The sequence below is a fragment of the Petromyzon marinus genome, chromosome 17, assembly GCF_048934315.1.
Source record: "Petromyzon marinus isolate PM22_M1 ecotype Great Lakes invasive population chromosome 17, UKy_Petmar_22M1.pri1.0, whole genome shotgun sequence".
Taxonomy (NCBI): Eukaryota; Metazoa; Chordata; class Hyperoartia; order Petromyzontiformes; family Petromyzontidae; genus Petromyzon; species Petromyzon marinus.
Genome location: NC_133683.1, coordinates 11025360 through 11044100, shown reverse-complemented (window position 1 = coordinate 11044100; position 18741 = coordinate 11025360). Strand labels below are relative to the sequence as shown.

Sequence of the window (18741 nt, the reverse complement as noted above, 5' to 3'; positions counted from 1 at the left end):
GTAGAGTGTGTTGGGTTTTGGTAGCTCTGGTGCATTTGCAAACGCCATTGCCGCTGGTTGTCCGTAATTGGGTTGCGTTCTCTCCTGCTCACCAGTCGCCTCCATCTTCTCATTTCTGACCAGGAGAGCAGTCAAATTTCAGAAATTAAAAATCTATCAAACATTTTCAGAGATATCCAGTAGGGGTGGGTCAGGAAGTAATATGTCATATGCACCTGCACTTATATACAAACAGTTTGTTTGATCCTGTACTGCTCTGTTTGTTACGTCTGCATAATGCAGTATTGCGCATTATTCCGTTATTTGCCTATCTTAGTCTATCCTGCTTCATGTGCTATGTCGAAAGGCCATTGCCTGAAATTTTACTATACTTTCTTTAATTGGCAGTGTTATTAACGAACGAGATTTGTTCGATAGTTTTTTTCATTCGTATGTATTGGTCGAAGAATTTTTATCATTTATTTAGCATTTTCATATTCAAATTATCGGAATCAATTACACTTGCACCTAAGAACTTCCGTGTTTGTTGGCCGAAACATACTCGGTTTGAGATTTTGTCCCTGTTTCAAATATAAATGGCCGTATCCAAGTGTTACAAAACGGACAAAACACACCATATGTGGTGGCATCGTATGGAATTTTTTTGTTAATATTCCGTATCTCTTAACACCATGGTATATGCGGAATGGTCGTGATAACTTATTGTGCGCATATTCTTTGGTAAAGTCACGTAAAGTAGTTTTTCGTTATTTTTTTATTTTCTTTGAAACTAACTACGTGACTTTACCGAAACACCCAAAGAATATGAATTCCTGCAGTCACGATAGCTTTAAGTCAATATTTATCGTGCGAAGCAACGGGTGGAGGCCCCATGGTGTAGATAGAGTCTCGGCGTATGTAATCGCCACCCCCTGGCAGGTTGGTGTTATCGCTTCTCGGCCTTTTAGCTAAAATCAAGTGTAGTATCTGTTCTTATCAGTTTAATATCTGATACGTACCACATTGTGGTACCTTATATTAAATTGATTTTTGGGACAGGGAGATGGAATAGGGGCTTGCTCCGCCCACTCCGCGCATCAACCCTGTATTGCAGTTTCTCCGGGAATGGTGCACCTCCCTGCTGGGGGAGGGACATCATCAAACAAAAGTAGAGTGTGTTGGGTTTTGGTAGCTCTGGTGCATTTGCAAACCCCATCGCCTCCATCTTCTCATTTCTGACCAGGAGAGCAGTCAAATTTCAGAAATTAAAAATCTATCAAACATTTTTCAGAGATATCCAGTAGGGGTGGGTCAGGAAGTAATATGTCATATGCACATGCACTTATATACAAACAGTTTGTTTTATCCTGTACTGCTCTGTTTGTTACGTCTGCATAATGCAGTATTGCGCATTATTCCGTAATTTGCCTATCTTAGTCTATCCTGCTTCATGTGCTATGTCGAAAGGCCATTGCCTGAAATTTTACTATACTTTCTTTAATTGGCAGTGTTATTAACGAACGAGATTTTTTCGATAGTTTTTTTCATTCGTATGTATTGGTCGAAGAATTTTTTATCATTTATTTTGCATTTTCATATTCAAATTATCGGAATCATTTACACTTGCACTTAAGAACTTCCGTGTTTGTTGGCCGAAACATACTCGGTTTGAGATTTTGTCCCTGTTTCAAATATAAATGGCCGTATCCAAGTGTTACAAAACGGACAAAACACACCATATGTGGTGGCATCGTATGGAATTTTTTTGTTAATATTCCGTATCTCTTAACACCATGGTATATGCGGAATGGTCGTGATAACTTATTGTGCGCATATTCTTTGGTAAAGTCACGTAAAGTAGTTTTTAGTTATTTTTTTATTTTCTTTGAAACTAACTACGTGACTTTACCGAAACACCCAAAGAATATGAATTCCTGCAGGCACGATAGCTTTAAGTCAATATTTATCGTGCGAAGTAACGGGTGGAGGGCCCATGGTGTAGATAGAATCTCGGCATATGTAATCGCCACCCCCTGGCAGGTTGGTGTTATCGCTTCTCGGCCTTTTGGCTAAGATCAAGTGTAGTATCTGTTCTTATAAGTTTAATATCTGATACGTACCACATTGTGGTACCTTATATTAAATTGATTTTTGGGACAGGGAGATGGAATAGGGGCTTGCTCCGTCCACTCCGCGCATCAACCCGGTATTGCAGTTTCTCTGGGAATGGTGCACCTCCCTGCTGGGGGAGGGACATCATCAAGCAAAAGTAGAGTGTGTTGGGTTTTGGTAGCTCTGGTGCATTTGCAAACCCCATTGCCGCTGGTTGTCCGTAATTGGGTTGCGTTCTCTCCTGCTCACCAGTCGCCTCCATCTTCTCATTTCTGACCAGGAGAGCAGTCAAATTTCAGAAATTAAAAATCTATCAAACGTTTTTCAGAGATATCCAGTAGGGATGGGTCAGGAAGTAATATGTCATATGCACATGCACTTATATACAAACAGTTTGTTTTATCCTGTACTGCTCTGTTTGCTACGTCTGCATAATGCAGTATTGCGCATTATTCCGTAATTTGCCTATCTTAGTCTATCCTGCTTCATGTGCTATGTCGAAAGGCCATTGCCTGAAATTTTACTATACTTTCTTTAATTGGCAGTGTTATTAACGAACGAGATTTTTGCGATAGTTTTTTTCATTCGTATGTATTGGTCGAAGAATTTGTATCATTTATTTTGCATTTTCATATTCAAATTATCGGAATCAATTACACTTGCACCCAAGAACTTCCGTGTTTGTTGGCCGAAACATACTCGGTTTGAGATTTTTTCCCTGTTTCAAATATAAATGGCCGTATCCAAGTGTTACAAAACGGACAAAACACACCATATGTGGTGGCATCGTATGGAATTTTTTTGTTAATATTCCGTATCTCTTAACACCATGGTATATGCGGAATGGTCGTGATAACTTATTGTGCGCATATTCTTTGGTAAAGTCACGTAAAGTAGTTTTTAGTTATTATTTTTTTAAACTAACTACGTGACTTTACCGAAACACCCAAAGAATATGAATTCCTGCAGGCACGATAGCTTTAAGTCAATATTTATCGTGCGAAGTAACGGGTGGAGGCCCCATGGTGTAGAGAGAGTCTCGGCGTATGTAATCGCCACCCCCTGGCAGGTTGGTGTTATCGCTTCTCGGCCTTTTGGCTAAGATCAAGTGTAGTATCTGTTCTTATCAGTTTAATATCTGATACGTACCACATTGTGGTACCTTATATTAAATTGATTTTTGGGACAGGGAGATGGAATAGGGGCTTGCTCCGTCCACTCCGCGCATCAACCCGGTATTGCAGTTTCTCCGGGAATGGTGCACCTCCCTGCTGGGGGAGGGACATCATCAAACAAAAGTAGAGTGTGTTGGGTTTTGGTAGCTCTGTTGCATTTGCAAACCCCATTGCCGCTGGTTGTCCGTAATTGGGTTGCGTTCTCTCCTGCTCACCAGTCGCCTCCATCTTCTCATTTCTGACCAGGAGAGCAGTCAAATTTCAGAAATTAAAAATCTATCAAACATTTTTCAGAGATATCCAGTAGGGGTGGGTCAGGAAGTAATATGTCATATGCACATGCACTTATATACAAACAGTTTGTTTTATCCTGTACTGCTCTGTTTGCTACGTCTGCATAATGCAGTATTGCGCATTATTCCGTAATTTGCCTATCTTAGTCTATCCTGCTTCATGTGCTATGTCGAAAGGCCATTGCCTGAAATTTTACTATACTTTCTTTAATTGGCATTGTTATTAACGAGATTTTTTCGATAGTTTTTTTCATTCGTATGTATTGGTCGAATAATTTTTATCATTTATTTTTCATATTCAAATTATCGGAATCAATTACACTTGCACCTAAGAACTTCCGTGTTTGTTGGCCGAAATATAAATGGCCATATCCAAGTGTTACAAAACGGACAAAACACACCATATGTGGTGGCATCGTATGGAATTTTTTTGTTAATATTCCGTATCTCTTAACACCATGGCACATGCGGAATGGTCGTGATAAATTATTGTGCGCATATTCTTTGGTAAAGTTACGTCAAGTAGTTTTTAGTTATTTTATTTTCTTTGAAACTATCTACGTGACTTTACCGAAACACCCAAAGAATATGAATTCCTGCAGGAACGATAGCTTTAAGTCAATATTTATCGTGCGAAGTAACGGGTGGAGGCCCCATGGTGTAGATAGAGTCTCGGCGTATGTAATCGCCACCCCCTGGCAGGTTGGTGTTATCGCTTCTCGGCCTTTTGGCTAAGATCAAGTGTAGTATCTGTTCTTATCAGTTTAATATCTGATACGTACCACATTGTGGTACCTTATATTAAATTGATTTTTGGGACAGGGAGATGGAATAGGGGCTTGCTCCGTCCACTCCGCGCATCAACCCGGTATTGCAGTTTCTCCGGGAATGGTGCACCTCCCTGCTGGGGGAGGGACATCATCAAACAATTGTAGAGTGTGTTGGGTTTTGGTAGCTCTGGTGCATTTGCAAACCCCATTGCCGCTGGTTGTCCGTAATTGGGTGCGTTCTCTCCTGCTCACCAGTCGCCTCCATCTTCTCATTTCTGACCAGGAGAGCAGTCAAATTTCAGAAATTAAAAATCTATCAAACATTTTTCAGAGATATCCAGTAGGGGTGGGTCAGGAAGTAATATGTCATATGCACATGCACTTATATACAAACAGTTTGTTTTATCCTGTACTGCTCTGTTTGTTACGTCTGCATAATGCAGTATTGCGCATAATTCCGTAATTTGCCTATCTTAGTCTATCCTGCTTCATGTGCTATGTCGAAAGGCCATTGCCTGAAATTTTACTATACTTTCTTTAAATGGCAGTGTTATTAACGAACGAGATTTTTTCGATAGTTTTTTTCATTCGTATGTATTGGTCGAAGAATTTGTATCATTTATTTTGCAATTTCATATTCAAATTATCGGAATCAATTACACTTGCACCTAAGAACTTCCGTGTTTGTTGGCCGAAACATACTCGGTTTGAGATTTTGTCCCTGTTTCAAATATAAATGGCCGTATCCAAGTGTTACAAAACGGACAAAACACACCATATGTGGTGGCATCGTATGGAATTTTTTTGTTAATATTCCGTATCTCTTAACACCATGGTATATGCGGAATGGTCGTGATAACTTATTGTGCGCATATTCTTTGGTAAAGTCACGTAAAGTAGTTTTTAGTTATTTTTTTTTATTTTCTTTGAAACCAACTACGTGACTTTACCGAAACACCCAAAGAATATGAATTCCTGCAGGCACGACAGCTTTAAGTCAATATTTATCGTGCGAAGTAACGGGTGGAGGCCCCATGGTGTAGATAGAGTCTCGGCGTATGTAATCGCCACACCCTGGCAGGTTGGTGTTATCGCTTCTCGGCCTTTTGGCTAAGATCAAGTGTAGTATCTGTTCTTATCAGTTTAATATCTGATACGTACCACATTGTGGTACCTTATATTAAATTGATTTTTGGGACAGGGAGATGGAATAGGGGCTTGCTCCGTCCATTCCGCGCATCAACCCGGTATTGCAGTTTCTCCGGGAATGGTGCACCTCCCTGCTGGGGGAGGGACATCATCAAACAAAAGTAGAGTGTGTTGGATTTTGGTAGCTCTGGTGCATTTGCAAACCCCATTGCCGCTGGTTGTCCGTAATTGGGTTGCGTTCTCTCCTGCTCACCAGTCGCCTCCATCTTCTCATTTCTGACCAGGAGAGCAGTCAAATTTCAGAAATTAAAAATCTATCAAACATTTTTCAGAGATATCCAGTAGGGGTGGGTCAGGAAGTAATATGTCATATGCACATGCACTTATATACAAACAGTTTGTTTTATCCTGTACTGCTCTGTTTGTTACGTCTGCATAATGCAGTATTGCGCATTATTCCGTAATTTGCCTATCTTAGTCTATCCTGCTTCATGTGCTATGTCGAAAGGCCATTGCCTGAAATTTTACTATACTTTCTTTAATTGGCAGTGTTATTAACGAACGAGAATTTTTCGATAGTTTTTTTCATTCGTATGTATTGGTCGAATAATTTTTATCATTTATTTTTCATATTCAAATTATCGGAATCAATTACACTTGCACCTAAGAACTTCCGTGTTTGTTGGCCGAAACATACTCGGTTTGAGATTTTGTCCCTGTTTCAAATATAAATGGCCGTATCCAAGTGTTACAAAACGGACAAAACACACCATATGTGGTGGCATCGTATGAACATTTTTGTTAATATTCCGTATCTCTTAACACCTTGGCACATGCGGAATGGTCGTGATAACTTATTGTGCGCATATTCCATGGTAAAGTCACGTCAAGTAGTTTTTAGTTATTTTATTTTCTTTGAAACTATCTACGTGACTTTACCGAAAGACCCAAAGAATATGAATTCCTGCAGTCACGATAGCTTTAAGTCAATATTTATCGTGCGAAGTAACGGGTGGAGGCCCCATGGTGTAGATAGAGCCTCGGCGTATGTAATCGCCACCCCCTGGTAGGTTGGTGTTATCGCTTCTCGGCCATTTGGCTAAGATCAAGTGTAGTATCTGTTCTTATCATTTTAATATCTGATACGTACCACATTGTGGTACCTTATATTAAATTGATTTTTGGGACAGGGAGATGGAATAGGGGCTTGCTCCGTCCACTCCGCGCATCAACCCGGTATTGCAGTTTCTCCGGGAATGGTGCACCTCCCTGCTGGGGGAGGGACATCATCAAACAAAAGTAGAGTGTGGTGGGTTTTGGTAGCTCTGGGGCATTTGCAAACCCCATTGCCGCTGGTTGTCCGTAATTGGGTGCGTTCTCTCCTGCTCACCAGTTGCCTCCATCTTCTCATTTCTGACCAGGAGAGCAGTCATATTTCAGAAATTTAAAATCTATCAAACTTATTTCAGAGATATCCAGTAGGGGTGGGTCAGGAAGTAATATCTCATATGCACATGCACTAATATACAGTTTGTTTTATCCTGTACTGCTCTGTTTGTTACGTCTGCATAAAGCAGTATTGCGCATTATTCCGCAATTTACCTATCTTAGTCTATCCTGCTTCATGTGCTATGTCGAAAGGCCATTGCCTGAATTTTTACTATACTTTCTTTAATTGGCAGTGTTATTAACGAACGAGATTTTTTCGATAGTTTTTTTCATTCGTATGTATTGGTCGAAGAATTTTCATCATTTATTTTGCATTTTCATATTCAAATTATCTGCATCAATTACACTTGCACCTAAGAACTTCCGTGTTTGTTGGCCGAAACATACTCGGTTTGAGATTTTGTCCCTGTTTCAAATATAAATGGCCGTGTGCGTGACTGATCCAAGTTTTACAAAACGGACAAAACACACCATATGTGGTGGCATCGTATGAACATTTTTTGTTAATATTCCGTATCTCTTACCACCTTGGCACATGCGGAATGGTCGTGATAACTTATTGTGCGCATATTCCATGGTAAAGTCACGTCAAGTAGTTTTTAGTTATTTTATTTTCTTTGAAACTATCTACGTGACTTTACCGAAAGACCCAAAGAATATGAATTCCTGCAGTCACCATAGCTTTAAGTCAATATTTATCGTGCGAAGTAACGGGTGGAGGCCCCATGGTGTACAGAGAGTCTCGGCGTATGTAATCGCCACCCCCTGGCATGTTGGTGTTATCGCTTCTCGGCCTTTTGGCTAAGATCAAGTGTAGTATCTGTTCTTATCAGTTTAATATCTGATACGTACCACATTGTGGTACCTTATATTAAATTGATTTTTGGGACAGGGAGATGGAATAGGGGCTTGCTCCGTCCACTCCGCGCATCAACCCGGTATTGCAGTTTCTCCGGGAATGGTGCACCTCCCTGCTGGGGGAGGGACATCATCAAACAATTGTAGAGTGTGTTGGGTTTTGGTAGTTCTGGTGCATTTGCAAACCCCATTGCCGCTGGTTGTCCGTAATTGGGTGCGTTCTCTCCTGCTCACCAGTTGCCTCCATCTTCTCATTTCTGACCAGGAGAGCAGTCATATTTCAGAAATTTAAAATCTATCAAACATATTTCAGAGATATCCAGTAGGGATGGGTCAGGAAGTAATATGTCATATGCACATATATACAAACAGTTTGTTTTATCCTGTACTGCTCTGTTTGTTACGTCTTCATAACGCAGTATTGCGCATTATTCCGTAATTTACCTATCTTAGTCTATCCTGCTTCATGTGCTATGTCGAAAGGCCATTGCCTGAATTTTTACTATACTTTCTTTAATTGGCAGTGTTATTAACGAACGAGATTTTTTCGATAGTTTTTTTCATTCGTATGTATTGGTCGAAGAATTTTCATCATTTATTTTGCATTTTCATATTCAAATTATCTGCATCAATTACACTTGCACCTAAGAACTTCCGTGTTTGTTGGCCGAAACATACTCGGTTTGAGATTTTGTCCCTGTTTCAAATATAAATGGCCGTGTGCGTGACTGATCCAAGTTTTACAAAACGGACAAAACACACCATATGTGGTGGCATCGTATGAACATTTTTTGTTAATATTCCGTATCTCTTAACACCTTGGCACATGCGGAATGGTCGTGATAACTTATTGTGCGCATATTCCATGGTAAAGTCACGTCAAGTAGTTTTTAGTTATTTTATTTTCTTTGAAACTATCTACGTGACTTTACCGAAAGACCCAAAGAATATGAATTCCTGCAGTCACGATAGCTTTAAGTCAATATTTATCGTGCGAAGTAACGGGTGGAGGCCCCATGGTGTAGATAGAGCCTCGGCGTATGTAATCGCCACCCCCTGGCAGGTTGGTGTTATCGCTTCTCGGCCTTTTGGCTAAGATCAAGTGTAGTATCTGTTCTTATCAGTTTAATATCTGATACGTACCACATTGTGGTACCTTATATTAAATTGATTTTTGGGACAGGGAGATGGAATAGGGGCTTGCTCCGTCCACTCCGCGCATCAACCCGGTATTGCAGTTTCTCCGGGAATGGTGCACCTCCCTGCTGGGGGAGGGACATCATCAAACAAAAGTAGAGTGTGGTGGGTTTTGGTAGCTCTGGTGCATTTGCAAACCCCATTGCCGCTGGGTGTCCGTAATTGGGTCCGTTCTCTCCTGCTCACCAGTCGCCTCCATCTTCTCATTTCTGACCAGGAGAGCAGTCATATTTCAGAAATTTAAAATCTATCAAACATTTTTCAGAGATATCCAGTAGGGGTGGGTCAGGAAGTAATATGTCATATGCACATGCACTAATATACAAACAGTTTGTTTTATCCTGTACTGCTCTGTTTGTTACGTCTGCATAATGCAGTATTGCGCATTATTCCGCAATTTACCTATCTTAGTCTATCCTGCTTCATGTGCTATGTCGAAAGGCCATTGCCTGAATTTTTACTATACTTTCTTTAATTGGCAGTGTTATTAACGAACGAGATTTTTTCGATAGTTTTTTTCATTCGTATGTATTGGTCGAAGAATTTTCATCATTTATTTTGCATTTTCATATTCAAATTATCTACATCAATTACACTTGCACCTAAGAACTTCCGTGTTTGTTGGCCGAAACATACTCGGTTTGAGATTTTGTCCCTGTTTCAAATATAAATGGCCGTGTGCGTGACTGATCCAAGTTTTACAAAACGGACAAAACACACCATATGTGGTGGCATCGTATGAACATTTTTGTTAATATTCCGTATCTCTTAACACCTTGGCACATGCGGAATGGTCGTGATAACTTATTGTGCGCATATTCCATGGTAAAGTCACGTCAAGTAGTTTTTAGTTATTTTATTTTCTTTGAAACTATCTACGTGACTTTACCGAAAGACCCAAAGAATATGAATTCCTGCAGTCACGATAGCTTTAAGTCAATATTTATCGTGCGAAGTAACGGGTGGAGGCCCCATGGTGTAGATAGAGCCTCGGCGTATGTAATCGCCACCCCCTGGTAGGTTGGTGTTATCGCTTCTCGGCCTTTTGGCTAAGATCAAGTGTAGTATCTGTTCTTATCAGTTTAATATCTGATACGTACCACGTCCACTCCGCGCATCAACCCGGTATTGCAGTTTCTCCGGGAATGGTGCACCTCCCTGCTGGGGGAGGGACATCATCAAACAAAAGTAGAGTGTGGTGGGTTTTGGTAGCTCTGGGGCATTTGCAAACCCCATTGCCGCTGGTTGTCCGTAATTGGGTGCGTTCTTTCCTGCTCACCAGTTGCCTCCATCTTCTCATTTCTGACCAGGAGAGCAGTCATATTTCAGAAATTTAAAATCTATCAAACTTATTTCAGAGATATCCAGTAGGGGTGGGTCAGGAAGTAATATCTCATATGCACATGCACTAATATACAGTTTGTTTTATCCTGTACTGCTCTGTTTGTTACGTCTGCATAAAGCAGTATTGCGCATTATTCCGCAATTTACCTATCTTAGTCTATCCTGCTTCATGTGCTATGTCGAAAGGCCATTGCCTGAATTTTTACTATACTTTCTTTAATTGGCAGTGTTATTAACGAACGAGATTTTTTCGATAGTTTTTTTCATTCGTATGTATTGGTCGAAGAATTTTCATCATTTATTTTGCATTTTCATATTCAAATTATCTGCATCAATTACACTTGCACCTAAGAACTTCCGTGTTTGTTGGCCGAAACATACTCGGTTTGAGATGTTGTCCCTGTTTCAAATATAAATGGGCGTGTGCGTGACTGATCCAAGTTTTACAAAACGGACAAAACACACCATATGTGGTGGCATCGTATGAACATTTTTTGTTAATATTCCGTATCTCTTAACACCTTGGCACATGCGGAATGGTCGTGATAACTTATTGTGCGCATATTCCATGGTAAAGTCACGTCAAGTAGTTTTTAGTTATTTTATTTTCTTTGAAACTATCTACGTGACTTTACCGAAAGACCCAAAGAATATGGATTCCTGCAGTCACGATAGCTTTAAGTCAATATTTATCGTGCGAAGTAACGGGTGGAGGCCCCATGGTGTAGATAGAGTCTCGGCGTATGTAATGGCCACCCCCTGGCAGGTTTTTGTTATCGCTTCTCGGCCTTTTGGCTAAGATCAAGTGTAGTATCTGTTCTTATCAGTTTAATATCTGATACGTACCACATTGTGGTACCTTATATTAAATTGATTTTTGGGACAGGGAGATGGAATAGGGGCTTGCTCCGTCCACTCCGCGCATCAACCCGGTATTGCAGTTTCTCCGGGAATGGTGCACCTCCCTGCTGGGGGAGGGACATCATCAAACAAAAGTAGAGTGTGGTGGGTTTTGGTAGCTCTGGTGCATTTGCAAACCCCATTGCCGCTGGTTGTCCGTAATTGGGTTGCGTTCTCTCCTGCTCACCAGTCGCCTCCATCTTCTCATTTCTGACCAGGAGAGCAGTCAAATTTCAGAAATTAAAAATCTATCAAACATTTTTCAGAGATATCCAGTAGGGGTGGGTCAGGAAGTAATATGTCATATGCACATGCACTTATATACAAACAGTTTGTTTTATCCTGTACTGCTCTGTTTGTTACGTCTGCATAATGCAGTATTGCGCATTATTCCGTAATTTACCTATCTTTGTCTATCCTGCTTCATGTGCTATGTCGAAAGGCCATTGCCTGAATTTTTACTATACTTTCTTTAATTGGCAGTGTTATTAACGAACGAGATTTTGTTCGATAGTTTTTTTCATTCGTATGTATTGGTCGAAGAATTTTCATCATTTATTTTGCATTTTCATATTCAAATTATCTGCATCAATTACACTTGCACCTAAGAACTTCCGTGTTTGTTGGCCGAAACATACTCGGTTTGAGATTTTGTCCCTGTTTCAAATATAAATGGGCGTGTGCGTGACTGATCCAAGTTTTACAAAACGGACAAAACACACCATATGTGGTGGCATCGTATGGACATTTTTTGGTTATATTCCGTATCTCTTAACACCTTGGCACATGCGGAATGGTCGTGATAACTTATTGTGCGCATATTCCATGGTAAAGTCACGTCAAGTAGTTTTTAGTTATTTTATTTTCTTTGAAACTATCTACGTGACTTTACCGAAAGACCCAAAGAATATGAATTCCTGCAGTCACGATAGCTTTAAGTCAATATTTATCGTGCGAAGTAACGGGTGGAGGCCCCATGGTGTAGAGAGAGTCTCGGCGTATGTAATCGCCACCCCCTGGCATGTTGGTGTTATCGCTTCTCGGCCTTTTGGCTAAGATCAAGTGTAGTATCTGTTCTTATCAGTTTAATATCTGATACGTACCACATTGTGGTACCTTATATTAAATTGATTTTTGGGACAGGGAGATGGAATAGGGGCTTGCTCCGTCCACTCCGCGCATCAACCCGGTATTGCAGTTTCTCCGGGAATGGTGCACCTCCCTGCTGGGGGAGGGACATCATCAAACAAAAGTAGAGTGTGGTGGGTTTTGGTAGCTCTGGTGCATTTGCAAACCCCATTGCCGCTGGTTGTCCGTAATTGGGTCCGTTCTCTCCTGCTCACCAGTCGCCTCCATCTTCTCATTTCTGACCAGGAGAGCAGTCAAATTTCAGAAATTTAAAATCTATCAAACATTTTTCAGAGATATCCAGTAGGGGTGGGTCAGAAAGTAATATGTCATATGCACATGTACTTATATACAAACAGTTTGTTTTATCCTGTACTGCTCTGTTTGTTACGTCTGCATAAAGCAGTATTGCGCATTATTCCGCAATTTACCTATCTTAGTCTATCCTGCTTCATGTGCTATGTCGAAAGGCCATTGCCTGAATTTTTACTATACTTTCTTTAATTGGCAGTGTTATTAACGAACGAGATTTTTTCGATAGTTTTTTTCATTCGTATGTATTGGTCGAAGAATTTTCATCATTTATTTTGCATTTTCATTTTCAAATTATCTGCATCAATTACACTTGCACCTAAGAACTTCCGTGTTTGTTGGCCGAAACATACTCGGTTTGAGATTTTGTCCCTGTTTCAAATATAAATGGCCGTGTGCGTGACTGATCCAAGTTTTACAAAACGGACAAAACACACCATATGTGGTGGCATCGTATGAACATTTTTTGTTAATATTCCGTATCTCTTAACACCTTGGCACATGCGGAATGGTCGTGATAACTTATTGTGCGCATATTCCATGGTAAAGTCACGTCAAGTAGTTTTTAGTTATTTTATTTTCTTTGAAACTATCTACGTGACTTTACCGAAAGACCCAAAGAATATGAATTCCTGCAGTCACGATAGCTTTAAGTCAATATTTATCGTGCGAAGTAACGGGTGGAGGCCCCATGGTGTAGATAGAGTCTCGGCGTATGTAATGGCCACCCCCTGGCAGGTTTTTGTTATCGCTTCTCGGCCTTTTGGCTAAGATCAAGTGTAGTATCTGTTCTTATCAGTTTAATATCTGATACGTACCACATTGTGGTACCTTATATTAAATTGATTTTTGGGACAGGGAGATGGAATAGGGGCTTGCTCCGTCCACTCCGCGCATCAACCCGGTATTGCAGTTTCTCCGGGAATGGTGCACCTCCCTGCTGGGGGAGGGACATCATCAAACAAAAGTAGAGTGTGGTGGGTTTTGGTAGCTCTGGTGCATTTGCAAACCCCATTGCCGCTGGTTGTCCGTAATTGGGTCCGTTCTCTCCTGCTCACCAGTCGCCTCCATCTTCTCATTTCTGACCAGGAGAGCAGTCAAATTTCAGAATTTTAAAATCTATCAAACATTTTTCAGAGATATCCAGTAGGGGTGGGTCAGAAAGTAATATGTCATATGCACATGTACTTATATACAAACAGTTTGTTTTATCCTGTACTGCTCTGTTTGTTACGTCTGCATAAAGCAGTATTGCGCATTATTCCGCAATTTACCTATCTTAGTCTATCCTGCTTCATGTGCTATGTCGAAAGGCCATTGCCTGAATTTTTACTATACTTTCTTTAATTGGCAGTGTTATTAACGAACGAGATTTTTTCGATAGTTTTTTTCATTCGTATGTATTGGTCGAAGAATTTTCATCATTTATTTTGCATTTTCATATTCAAATTATTTGCATCAATTACACTTGCACCTAAGAACTTCCGTGTTTGTTGGCCGAAACATACTCGGTTTGAGATTTTGTCCCTGTTTCAAATATAAATGGCCGTGTGCGTGACTGATCCAAGTTTTACAAAACGGACAAAACACACCATATGTGGTGGCATCGTATGAAATTTTTTTGTTAATATTCCGTATCTCTTAACACCTTGGCACATGCGGAATGGTCGTGATAACTTATTGTGCGCATATTCCATTGGAAAAGTCACGTCAAGTAGTTTTTAGTTATTTTATTTTCTTTGAAACTATCTACGTGACTTTACCGAAAGACCCAAAGAATATGAATTCCTGCAGTCACGATAGCTTTAAGTCAATATTTATCGTGCGAAGTAACGGGTGGAGGCCCCATGGTGTAGAGAGAGTCTCGGCGTATGTAATCGCCACCCCCTGGCATGTTGGTGTTATCGCTTCTCGGCCTTTTGGCTAAGATCAAGTGTAGTATCTGTTCTTATCAGTTTAATATCTGATACGTACCACATTGTGGTACCTTATATTAAATTGATTTTTGGGACAGGGAGATGGAATAGGGGCTTGCTCCGTCCACTCCGCGCATCAACCCGGTATTGCAGTTTCTCCGGGAATGGTGCACCTCCCTGCTGGGGCAGGGACATCATCAAACAAAAGTAGAGTGTGGTGGGTTTTGGTAGCTCTGGTGCATTTGCAAACCCCATTGCCGCTGGTTGTCCGTTATTGGGTTGCCTTCTCTCCTGCTCACCAGTCGCCTCCATCTTCTCATTTCTGACCAGGAGAGCAGTCAAATTTCAGAAATTTAAAATCTATCAAACATTTTTCAGAGATATCCAGTAGGGGTGGGTCAGAAAGTAATATGTCATATGCACATGTACTTATATACAAACAGTTTGTTTTATCCTGTACTGCTCTGTTTGTTACGTCTGCATAAAGCAGTATTGCGCATTATTCCGCAATTTACCTATCTTAGTCTATCCTGCTTCATGTGCTATGTCGAAAGGCCATTGCCTGAATTTTTACTATACTTTCTTTAATTGGCAGTGTTATTAACGAACGAGATTTTTTCGATAGTTTTTTTCATTCGTATGTATTGGTCGAAGAATTTTCATCATTTATTTTGCATTTTCATATTCAAATTATCTGCATCAATTACACTTGCACCTAAGAACTTCCGTGTTTGTTGGCCGAAACATACTCGGTTTGAGATTTTGTCCCTGTTTCAAATATAAATGGCCGTGTGCGTGACTGATCCAAGTTTTACAAAACGGACAAAACACACCATATGTGGTGGCATCGTATGAACATTTTTTGTTAATATTCCGTATCTCTTAACACCTTGGCACATGCGGAATGGTCGTGATAACTTATTGTGCGCATATTCCATGGTAAAGTCACGTCAAGTAGTTTTTAGTTATTTTATTTTCTTTGAAACTATCTACGTGACTTTACCGAAAGACCCAAAGAATATGAATTCCTGCAGTCACGATAGCTTTAAGTCAATATTTATCGTGCGAAGTAACGGGTGGAGGCCCCATGGTGTAGATAGAGTCTCGGCGTATGTAATGGCCACCCCCTGGCAGGTTTTTGTTATCGCTTCTCGGCCTTTTGGCTAAGATCAAGTGTAGTATCTGTTCTTATCAGTTTAATATCTGATACGTACCACATTGTGGTACCTTATATTAAATTGATTTTTGGGACAGGGAGATGGAATAGGGGCTTGCTCCGTCCACTCCGCGCATCAACCCGGTATTGCAGTTTCTCCGGGAATGGTGCACCTCCCTGCTGGGGGAGGGACATCATCAAACAAAAGTAGAGTGTGGTGGGTTTTGGTAGCTCTGGTGCATTTGCAAACCCCATTGCCGCTGGTTGTCCGTAATTGGGTCCGTTCTCTCCTGCGCACCAGTCGCCTCCATCTTCTCATTTCTGACCAGGAGAGCAGTCAAATTTCAGAAATTTAAAATCTATCAAACATTTTTCAGAGATATCCAGTAGGGGTGGGTCAGAAAGTAATATGTCATATGCACATGTACTTATATACAAACAGTTTGTTTTATCCTGTACTGCTCTGTTTGTTACGTCTGCATAAAGCAGTATTGCGCATTATTCCGCAATTTACCTATCTTAGTCTATCCTGCTTCATGTGCTATGTCGAAAGGCCGTTGCCTGAATTTTTACTATACTTTCTTTAATTGGCAGTGTTATTAACGAACGAGATTTTTTCGATAGTTTTTTTCATTCGTATGTATTGGTCGAAGAATTTTCATCATTTATTTTGCATTTTCATATTCAAATTATCTGCATCAATTACACTTGCACCTAAGAACTTCCGTGTTTGTTGGCCGAAACATACTCGGTTTGAGATTTTGTCCCTGTTTCAAATATAAATGGCCGTGTGCGTGACTGATCCAAGTTTTACAAAACGGACAAAACACACCATATGTGGTGGCATCGTATGAACATTTTTTGTTAATATTCCGTATCTCTTAACACCTTGGCACATGCGGAATGGTCGTGATAACTTATTGTGCGCATATTCCATGGTAAAGTCACGTCAAGTAGTTTTTAGTTATTTTATTTTCTTTGAAACTATCTACGTGACTTTACCGAAAGACCCAAAGAATATGAATTCCTGAAGTCACGATAGCTTTAAGTCAATATTTATCGTGCGAAGTAACAGGTGGAGGCCCCATGGTGTAGATAGAGTCTCGGCGTATGTAATGGCCACCCCCTGGCAGGTTTTTGTTATCGCTTCTCGGCCTTTTGGCTAAGATCAAGTGTAGTATCTGTTCTTATCAGTTTAATATCTGATACGTACCACATTGTGGTACCTTATATTAAATTGATTTTTGGGACAGGGAGATGGAATAGGGGCTTGCTCCGTCCACTCCGCGCATCAACCCGGTATTGCAGTTTCTCCGGGAATGGTGCACCTCCCTGCTGGGGGAGGGACATCATCAAACAAAAGTAGAGTGTGGTGGGTTTTGGTAGCTCTGGTGCATTTGCAAACCCCATTGCCGCTGGTTGTCCGTAATTGGGTCCGTTCTCTCCTGCTCACCAGTCGCCTCCATCTTCTCATTTCTGACCAGGAGAGCAGTCAAATTTCAGAATTTTAAAATCTATCAAACATTTTTCAGAGATATCCAGTAGGGGTGGGTCAGAAAGTAATATGTCATATGCACATGTACTTATATACAAACAGTTTGTTTTATCCTGTACTGCTCTGTTTGTTACGTCTGCATAAAGCAGTATTGCGCATTATTCCGCAATTTACCTATCTTAGTCTATCCTGCTTCATGTGCTATGTCGAAAGGCCATTGCCTGAATTTTTACTATACTTTCTTTAATTGGCAGTGTTATTAACGAACGAGATTTTTTCGATAGTTTTTTTCATTCGTATGTATTGGTCGAAGAATTTTCATCATTTATTTTGCATTTTCATATTCAAATTATTTGCATCAATTACACTTGCACCTAAGAACTTCCGTGTTTGTTGGCCGAAACATACTCGGTTTGAGATTTTGTCCCTGTTTCAAATATAAATGGCCGTGTGCGTGACTGATCCAAGTTTTACAAAACGGACAAAACACACCATATGTGGTGGCATCGTATGAAATTTTTTTGTTAATATTCCGTATCTCTTAACACCTTGGCACATGCGGAATGGTCGTGATAACTTATTGTGCGCATATTCCATTGGAAAAGTCACGTCAAGTAGTTTTTAGTTATTTTATTTTCTTTGAAACTATCTACGTGACTTTACCGAAAGACCCAAAGAATATGAATTCCTGCAGTCACGATAGCTTTAAGTCAATATTTATCGTGCGAAGTAACGGGTGGAGGCCCCATGGTGTAGAGAGAGTCTCGGCGTATGTAATCGCCACCCCCTGGCATGTTGGTGTTATCGCTTCTCGGCCTTTTGGCTAAGATCAAGTGTAGTATCTGTTCTTATCAGTTTAATATCTGATACGTACCACATTGTGGTACCTTATATTAAATTGATTTTTGGGACAGGGAGATGGAATAGGGGCTTGCTCCGTCCACTCCGCGCATCAACCCGGTATTGCAGTTTCTCCGGGAATGGTGCACCTCCCTGCTGGGGCAGGGACATCATCAAACAAAAGTAGAGTGTGGTGGGTTTTGGTAGCTCTGGTGCATTTGCAAACCCCATTGCCGCTGGTTGTCCGTTATTGGGTTGCCTTCTCTCCTGCTCACCAGTCGCCTCCATCTTCTCATTTCTGACCAGGAGAGCAGTCAAATTTCAGAAATTTAAAATCTATCAAACATTTTTCAGAGATATCCAGTAGGGGTGGGTCAGAAAGTAATATGTCATATGCACATGTACTTATATACAAACAGTTTGTTTTATCCTGTACTGCTCTGTTTGTTACGTCTGCATAAAGCAGTATTGCGCATTATTCCGCAATTTACCTATCTTAGTCTATCCTGCTTCATGTGCTATGTCGAAAGGCCATTGCCTGAATTTTTACTATACTTTCTTTAATTGGCAGTGTTATTAACGAACGAGATTTTTTCGATAGTTTTTTTCATTCGTATGTATTGGTCGAAGAATTTTCATCATTTATTTTGCATTTTCATATTCAAATT

General features: G+C 40.5%; 15 non-coding genes and 1 pseudogene across 15 annotated transcripts; all 16 read left to right on the top strand.

The window, feature by feature from the left end:
• Positions 1 to 927: 927 nt before the first annotated feature.
• Positions 928 to 1118, top strand: LOC142925030 (U2 spliceosomal RNA). Its single transcript, XR_012942132.1, has one exon. It is a non-coding gene; the product is annotated as a U2 spliceosomal RNA (small nuclear RNA).
• A 910-nt stretch (positions 1119 to 2028) lies between these two features.
• On the top strand, positions 2029 to 2219 carry LOC142925017 (U2 spliceosomal RNA). The gene has a single exon (XR_012942119.1). It is a non-coding gene; the product is annotated as a U2 spliceosomal RNA (small nuclear RNA).
• Positions 2220 to 3169: 950 nt separating this feature from the next.
• LOC142924854 (U2 spliceosomal RNA) lies at positions 3170 to 3360 on the top strand. The gene has a single exon (XR_012941956.1). It is a non-coding gene; the product is annotated as a U2 spliceosomal RNA (small nuclear RNA).
• Positions 3361 to 4270: 910 nt separating this feature from the next.
• On the top strand, positions 4271 to 4461 carry LOC142924853 (U2 spliceosomal RNA). The gene has a single exon (XR_012941955.1). It is a non-coding gene; the product is annotated as a U2 spliceosomal RNA (small nuclear RNA).
• A 958-nt stretch (positions 4462 to 5419) lies between these two features.
• LOC142924960 (U2 spliceosomal RNA) lies at positions 5420 to 5610 on the top strand. Its single transcript, XR_012942062.1, has one exon. It is a non-coding gene; the product is annotated as a U2 spliceosomal RNA (small nuclear RNA).
• Positions 5611 to 6557: 947 nt separating this feature from the next.
• LOC142925013 (U2 spliceosomal RNA) lies at positions 6558 to 6748 on the top strand. Its single transcript, XR_012942115.1, has one exon. It is a non-coding gene; the product is annotated as a U2 spliceosomal RNA (small nuclear RNA).
• Positions 6749 to 7708: 960 nt separating this feature from the next.
• On the top strand, positions 7709 to 7899 carry LOC142925058 (U2 spliceosomal RNA). Its single transcript, XR_012942157.1, has one exon. It is a non-coding gene; the product is annotated as a U2 spliceosomal RNA (small nuclear RNA).
• Positions 7900 to 8857: 958 nt separating this feature from the next.
• LOC142925057 (U2 spliceosomal RNA) lies at positions 8858 to 9048 on the top strand. Its single transcript, XR_012942156.1, has one exon. It is a non-coding gene; the product is annotated as a U2 spliceosomal RNA (small nuclear RNA).
• A 963-nt stretch (positions 9049 to 10011) lies between these two features.
• On the top strand, positions 10012 to 10141 carry LOC142925032 (U2 spliceosomal RNA; annotated as a pseudogene).
• A 960-nt stretch (positions 10142 to 11101) lies between these two features.
• Positions 11102 to 11292, top strand: LOC142925056 (U2 spliceosomal RNA). Its single transcript, XR_012942155.1, has one exon. It is a non-coding gene; the product is annotated as a U2 spliceosomal RNA (small nuclear RNA).
• Positions 11293 to 12258: 966 nt separating this feature from the next.
• LOC142925055 (U2 spliceosomal RNA) lies at positions 12259 to 12449 on the top strand. Its single transcript, XR_012942154.1, has one exon. It is a non-coding gene; the product is annotated as a U2 spliceosomal RNA (small nuclear RNA).
• Positions 12450 to 13413: 964 nt separating this feature from the next.
• Positions 13414 to 13604, top strand: LOC142925054 (U2 spliceosomal RNA). The gene has a single exon (XR_012942153.1). It is a non-coding gene; the product is annotated as a U2 spliceosomal RNA (small nuclear RNA).
• Positions 13605 to 14569: 965 nt separating this feature from the next.
• Positions 14570 to 14760, top strand: LOC142925053 (U2 spliceosomal RNA). Its single transcript, XR_012942152.1, has one exon. It is a non-coding gene; the product is annotated as a U2 spliceosomal RNA (small nuclear RNA).
• A 965-nt stretch (positions 14761 to 15725) lies between these two features.
• LOC142925052 (U2 spliceosomal RNA) lies at positions 15726 to 15916 on the top strand. Its single transcript, XR_012942151.1, has one exon. It is a non-coding gene; the product is annotated as a U2 spliceosomal RNA (small nuclear RNA).
• Positions 15917 to 16880: 964 nt separating this feature from the next.
• On the top strand, positions 16881 to 17071 carry LOC142925051 (U2 spliceosomal RNA). Its single transcript, XR_012942150.1, has one exon. It is a non-coding gene; the product is annotated as a U2 spliceosomal RNA (small nuclear RNA).
• Positions 17072 to 18036: 965 nt separating this feature from the next.
• LOC142925050 (U2 spliceosomal RNA) lies at positions 18037 to 18227 on the top strand. The gene has a single exon (XR_012942149.1). It is a non-coding gene; the product is annotated as a U2 spliceosomal RNA (small nuclear RNA).
• The last annotated feature ends 514 nt before the right edge of the window (positions 18228 to 18741 follow it).